The 6,144-nt window shown below is 44.7% G+C and overlaps 1 pseudogene; it reads left to right on the top strand.

The window, feature by feature from the left end:
* Positions 1-273: 273 nt before the first annotated feature.
* On the top strand, positions 274-3,891 carry LOC124660348 (annotated as a pseudogene).
* The last annotated feature ends 2,253 nt before the right edge of the window (positions 3,892-6,144 follow it).

The raw sequence follows: 6,144 nt of genomic DNA, 5'->3' as shown, positions 1-6,144 counted from the left end.
ATTGTTAGGGATGGTAACATGAATAATGGGCTGTAAAACTTATATTTATTGTCTTCTCTAGGTAATGTGCAAGACACTTATTTGTTTTTTGTTTTGCAAAAGCAAAATTAGATTTTTGGCCCTTTCAGACAGCGAGACGTGCATATTTGTAGTGCCAATATGCCATGCCGGACGTCCTTGTCTCGCCGGCCCGCCTGGTTTCAGCACGCCGGTTCACGTACTGAAAATTAAGTTCCCCAGAAAGTTGTGAGAGGCAGCTAAACAGGACGAGACTGCCCAACCGGCGGCCGCAGTGTCTTATCCACTGTGAAGCACAAACGTACGTCTGTGTTTTGAGTACAAACAACGCTAGGTCCTGGTTGCAGCAATGGCCTCCATGGCATTCTTCTCTCTGTTCCTGCTGCTTCTCTGCGCCCATGGCGGAGCTCCTGTTCTTGGCTTCACGCGGAGCGACTTCCCGCCAGACTTCGTCTTCGGAGCCGCCACATCTGCCTACCAGGTAAAATACTGTATAATGATAATGGCCCCACAGTAAAGATTAGTCTCCATTGGCCTGGTGTATTTTCTTTCCTACTCGTATTTTAGTTAGCCGTTTTGGGGTTATAATTTGCTTGTAGTACGAGGGGGCTGTAGCTGAGGACGGCAGGAGCCCAAGCATCTGGGACACCTTCACTCATGCAGGTAACTGACTTATCAGAGTTTGGCAGTGAATGGGAATTTGGAACTACGATAAGAACTGAACGTTGGACTTATATATGTCAAGTTTTAGTTCTGAATTGACCGTCTGGATCACAGGGAAAATGGCGGACAAAAGCACAGGTGATATCGCTGCCGACGGGTACCACAAGTACAAGGTACACGCTTCTAAATTTGGTCATCTTCTTTTTCCTGCATTCAGTTGTTGTATTTTCCAGAATGAATATTCAAACATTCTGTTTAAGCCATACATGATCCGATTTTTCAGGATGATGTGAAGCTCATGGCTGACACGAACCTAGAGGCTTACAGATTCTCCATCTCATGGTCAAGGCTTATTCCAAGTATGAAATTTCATTATAGGCTTTCATTGCAGTACACTACAATTTTTTTTACTGATTATCAGTTTTGAAATGACATTTTGCAGATGGGAGGGGAGCTGTCAATCCAAAAGGGCTGGAGTACTACAACAGCCTTATAGATGCGCTAGTGCAACATGGTACCTTTTTTTTTTTTTTTCTTTTTCTCTAGTCTCTGTATAAATTATATTGTACTGACAAAACAAAATTATTTTTCAATAACCTGTCAGTAAATGGCCAAAACAACAAAATCTGTCATGTTGTCTCTTCTTCTTTTCTCCACCATCTAAACCTATCTGTGTCTGTCATGTTTCCTCAGGGATTCAAGTCCATATTATGCTTTACCACCTTGATTACCCTCAAATCCTGGAAGATGAGTATGGAGGATGGTTAAGCCATAGAATTGTGTAAGATCCCGGAATTTCTCCCTTGTAATGATGAAATTAGTCAAAATCCTAGAATGTTCGGAGGTTTCCTGCTTTCCTAGTAATATTTTCTAACAGGTGGTGCTGCAAAATGCAGGGAGGATTTCACAGCATTAGCAGATATCTGCTTCAGGGAGTTTGGAGACAGGGTTTCATACTGGACTACGATAGATGAACCTAATGTCGGTGCGATCGGATCTTACGACAGTGGCATAATCGCACCGGGACATTGCTCCGATCCTTTTGGAATAACAAAATGTACCATTGGCGACTCAACTCGTGGAACCATATATAGCAGCTCATAACATGCTACCGGCGCATGCATCGGCTACTCGACTTTATAGAGAAAAATATCAAGTGAGTATCATTGTTCCCACTATTAGAAATTGTGCCTTTCTGCAAACTCATTACTTCGTTTGTGTGGAAATAATAAGCTATTGAAATTTATGTTACCAAGTAAGACTAATTCAGAAAAAAACAGTACTATCCTTCTATATTTTCAACAAGAGAGGTATTAAATATGTTGGCATCTAGGATTAATATAGAAAAATCACTATCATCTAACTGTATTGTTTAACTATATTTTCTAAACATATACTAAAATTTTGGAGTCGATCTCTACTACTCCCTCTGATCCATAATACATGTCATGGTTTTAGTTCAAATTTGGGAGTAGATCAAATTTGTTGGTATATGTTTTGATGTTCTCTTTTCTCGACATAAGGTCTGATTATTTTCTCATGATGCATACTCATATGAAAATGTTTATCTCGTTTATAAAAAGAGATTTTCATGTAGGCCATTCAAAAGGGGGTTGTTGGCCTAAATATTTACTCTCTTTGGGCTTATCCTCTTAGCAACGCTACTTTGGATATAGAAGCAACTAAAAGACTTGTAGACTTCACATTTGGCTGGTATGTTGTTCTTACTCCTTTTTTTGCTTCAGGAATGCTGCACTAACCAACTTATGGTTCCCTTTTTAGGGTACTAGAGCCCTTGATATCTGGAGATTATCCAGAAACAATGAAGAATACTGTTGGTTCTCGTCTTCCAAAGTTCACAAGAACTCAGTCTGAAGCTGTAATTGGTAGTGCTGATTTCATCGGAATAAATCACTACTTTTCTGTCTATGTGAATGATCGCCCTTTAGACAAAGGTGTGCGCGACTATGCAGCTGACTTGTCAGTTAGCTACAAAAGTAAGCATCATTGCTTTAATGTCCATAGTTTTATAGCAGCTAGTAGTAATGGGTAATGTGATCCATTTATCTACTGAATATGTCGATGCAAACAAAGGCTCACACTGTCAACAAATCAAATGACGATATTATTTTGTAATGCTTCTGAACCAGATTTATAACTTTTTTAGATTTTTTCTACTAATGGCTCATCTAACAAATTATATGTTTCTTTGACGCAGCATCTAAAAATGATCCGCCAGGCGGTAAGGTAAAGTTTTTCATGAAATTTTCTGTCAGATACTAGACTGGGTTCAGCTATTTTGGGACATGAAAATCATCAAATTTGAATTTCTGATCTAACACGAGATACTCGAAATTAATGAAATAGTTAAGCCTGAAGGTCACACAGTTGAACAAAATAATGGGATTGTGTCTATCTTGCAAGTTGTGACGTATAGACAACTTTTATGGAATGCAGTTTCCCCAACGTCTTATCCCACTGACCCCAGCGGATTGCAACTTGTGCTATTGTACCTGAAAGAAGCCTGCGGTGACATTCCCATTTATATCCAAGAGAATGGCAAGTCGATCTAGCTTCCATTTACATGATCTCCAAATTTTTGGTTCAGCTATTCTTTTGTACGTCATCGTTAAATTTGCACTTCATAAATGTTAGGTGATATATATCTTTTGCCCTCTGTTCCTTCCTCTCTCTCTCTAGGCAGTGCATCTAGCAATGACACTCTGGACGACACCGACAGGCTCGAGTACATGAAGAGCTACATAGAGGGAACATTGGCTGCATTAAGGTAGTAATAAATAATTAAAAATCCCTGACTTTTTTTTTTCCTTCAGCAATGTAGTTTCATGCATTTGGGCCGCCTTGTCAAAAAGATCTTCAGAGTTCAGACCAGGATGCTCTATTGCTCTGCAGGAATGGAGCCAATGTGAAAGGCTACTTCACCTGGGCCTTCTTGGACGTCTTCGAGTTCCCCGGCAGGGTACCGCACACGTTACGGCCTGTACCGTGGTGACTTTGACGAAAAGGCACTACCACGCCAGGCTAGGCTCTCCGCTCGCTGGTACTCTGCCTTCTTGAAGAACAAGGGTATCCATGTTCAGAGTGACCTCAACAATCCAGGATCGGATGCTGAACAATGAGTTAGCTCACTCGGTACAAAGTTTATAACTTGGGGTCAACGTACATATATACGGTTATTACATACGGATAGATATACGATCTGTGTAGGTCTCTCTTGTTTCTTTCTTGGGAGAGCCAATAAATAAGAGAGCATGTACATGCATCATGATACATTGATCCATATATACTTCGTATGACAGATAGCAGGCCTAACCAAAAAAAAAAATAGACAGCTTGTATTGTCTCGATTGGATTCAATTCACTTCTTTGGAGGTTAAATTTGAAGAATTATTATGTGTGCTTTTTTTTTTTGAGAACCCGCAACAGCGTGCGCGTCATTGTATTAAGCTGACAAGAAACGTCAAGAATGGTTACAACACCACACATGCCTTTTGGCTTACAACACACTCCTACAACACCGACGCAAAGCACACCTTGCCCAACCTCAACCCAAGAATGGCGAGGCGGCGGGGCACAGAGTCTCCAAACCGCATCACAGCCAACTCCAACAACACGACCAACTTCCCAAACTGCCGAGACCAACGTACCACATCATACGCCTAGAAGATGAAGCGTGTGATTGGCAGGGTGTGGCCAAACTTGGGAATGGGTCGACAAGCGTGTTGGCGATTGCGTACATTGCGCTCCAGAGACTCACACCTGGAGCAAGAGCGTGAAACCGGTGAGGCTACCATCACCGAGAGCCATCCCTCTCAGCCAAAACAGCGCCTTCAAGAAGGGGACGGCGTTGCTGCGCCGCCGCTGCACGGCCCAGCAAGACAGACCTAGGGTTTCCCCTGGCATCGAGGGTAGGAACGGTCAGGACCCAAAACCACGCCTCCAAGGAGGGAGATGGCACCCACAGGTGTCACCGTGGTCCGCAACGGAAGAACCGAGCAGGGTTTTCACCCGGGCCAAAGACCGCCCAACGGCGAGATGGAGACGCGCCAAAAGCCGGCCTGGACCACCGCAGCAGGAGGCAACTAGAGGTTGATGGAGAAGGGCGAAACGCACCAAAAGCCACCGCAGCAGCCACCCAAAACCGGCCAGAAACGAGACCGAGAAGGTCTGCTCCTCCTGGTAGTTGGGTCGCTACTGCCGCCGGAGCACTCCGGCCACCACCGCCGCCGGAGGGCCACCAAGGGGACAGCCCTCCGTAGGCGCAGATACAGAGCAGAGCCAGCGCTGCCATGAAGGGGGAGTCGCCCGCTCGAGCCCATCTGGGCCCGTGCAAGCCCATCTAGGCCCGCAAACCGCAACGCCGCCGGCGCACCAGGCCGCCGGCGCACCAGGCCGCCGGCGCACCAGGCCGCCATGGGCGGACGAGCACAGCACCTAGCTCGCCTCCAGCCGACCAGTGACAACGACGCCCATCTCGCCTCCGGAGCATCATGGCCTCTCCTCTCCTCTCCTCTCCGAGCAAGAGTCAAAGTCTAAGTCATAGTCACACGCGCAATCCACACGCGGTGTGTGACAATGGCCTTGTATTTATAGAGCTACGGGGAAGGCAGGCTTGAGGGAAGAAGACGATGGGAATGAGCTAGTTTTGATTCTCTCTCCTTGCTACACGATGGAAGAAGTGGTGGACGGTGGAGATGAGTCATTCAATCGGATCGCTGATGTGGCAAGGAGCTCTCCTGAAACAAAGCGCCCTGAAAATCTGCTTCCAATGCAATGCGGGGGGTGATTCATTGCCCTATAATTATAGCTCAATTTTCTGGGACCGTGGAGCAAGGCTCGATTTTCTGGCACTGTGAAGCCCTATAACATTTAAGGCTCAACTATTGGGGACTGTGAAGCCCCCTAATTAAGGCTGATTTTTCTGGGTAACTGCATAGCTAAATTAACGGTTCACATCCGAGGCACTCATGCAGCTGGAGGAATAGCTTACGCATTGTGCCATAACTAATACTACAAGGATAGCGTACATAGATTCTAAGCTAGGCCTAAAATCCTCTTCTCTTGTGTTTTTATCATTGATTAGCAAGGGCTCTCATGCCAGGTTTCGTTTAACGCTAGGCAAAAAGTTTACCATTGACATGCATTCAAGTAATATGCAGACACATCTAAAAAAAAGTAATATGCAAACAGTAGATACATGATGCCAACCAAGTCGGTTTGTCTCAACCAAAACAATTCAAAATATACAACCGCTCAGCTCTCTACCCATCCATCAGGCAAACTAAACAAACTACTCAACTTCAAATGTGCAAACAATGACGAAACCAACCGCTCATCTCTGTCTCCATCCAAATTAGACAACTAATTGACCTCACCTCACACCGTTGATGTTCTTCTATGTGCGTGCCAAATAAACCCAGCGGGGCCGGATCTCGGACACAC

The sequence above is a fragment of the Lolium rigidum genome, chromosome 6, assembly GCF_022539505.1.
Source record: "Lolium rigidum isolate FL_2022 chromosome 6, APGP_CSIRO_Lrig_0.1, whole genome shotgun sequence".
Classification (NCBI taxonomy): domain Eukaryota; kingdom Viridiplantae; phylum Streptophyta; class Magnoliopsida; order Poales; family Poaceae; genus Lolium; species Lolium rigidum.
This window is presented reverse-complemented; position numbering and strand designations above follow the sequence as displayed.